This window comes from Branchiostoma belcheri, unplaced genomic scaffold, assembly GCF_001625305.1.
Source record: "Branchiostoma belcheri isolate BF01 breed outbred unplaced genomic scaffold, Haploidv18h27 scaffold68, whole genome shotgun sequence".
In the NCBI taxonomy this organism is placed as follows: Eukaryota; Metazoa; Chordata; class Leptocardii; order Amphioxiformes; family Branchiostomatidae; genus Branchiostoma; species Branchiostoma belcheri.
In genome coordinates, this window is record NW_017804331.1 from 1,812,782 (window position 1) to 1,813,918 (window position 1,137).

Genomic DNA, 1,137 nt, shown 5'->3' on the forward strand with positions numbered 1-1,137 from the left:
GTATTTCTCGTGCAACGCATCACACCGCAGCAAAACGCAACGAATGCGGATTCCAGTAACTATGCCACTGCAGGGCAAAAAAAATTGAGGGTCTATGATCTAATTAAGACATGAAATTATTGAAAAATATTGTGCCAGGAATGTCAGCAGGACAAGGGTTAACTTGATTAGGATGAGATAGTTTGTCCCAGTGTTCTAGCCAGCCTACACACTAGTACACACTAAATATTTTTGGGTGTGACTAACAGTCAGGCATGTGCAGAAGACTATCAAAATGCAGCTGAGGCTCGGCAGGAGACAACACCAAATTTTGGCAGTTCTTGACTAAATTTTGAAAAGTTAAAGTACTAGTACTTCCCGTTACCATACATGCATGGTGCATACGGTGACGCCCATGTCTGTTTCTGTAGCTCTTGGACCACACAGTTGTGCAATCACTACAGCAGGGGGCTAGTCCACTGGTAGTTGTGTGTGTGTGTGTGTTTAATTCCCATGTTCTTTCTGCTTCAAATTTGTGCAATCACTACAGCAGGAGGCTAGTCCACTGGTAGTTTCGTGTGTGTTTGATTCCAATACTCTTTCCCAAATGTTGAGTGCTAAGCAGAGAAAGCAGTATGTACCATTTTAAATGTCTTTGGTATGGCTCTAACCGTCAGGCATGTGCCCAAGACTCTCAAAGTGCAGTTGAGGCTCGGCAGGAGATGACAATAAATTTGTTTGTGCTTACAAGTGCAATGGTCTTGTTGTATCCAGAATGTACCTATCACATTATTACGTCACAGTTTGTTTACCACAATGAATGCCGGTCAATCGACGTTAATATAAGGCCTTTATACAGTACTACTTTCGTCTAATGTCACAACTAAATCACCCATTACGGCATGTAATGCTGTGTCAACAAAACTACACACAGCAAAAATCAAACATACCTTACTTTGAAATGATCTTTATTCTTTAACTGACTGTCCTAAAATGTTCTTTAGAACAGGACATGGTAAACAAACTGTGACATACATGTAATAATGTGATAAGTCCATTGTGCCTAGGGTTATAGAAATCTACGTTCTTGGATACACAGAGACTATCCAGAACCGTGCCTGATCCTAACCCCAACCCATTCAGGAATAGAACTACTAG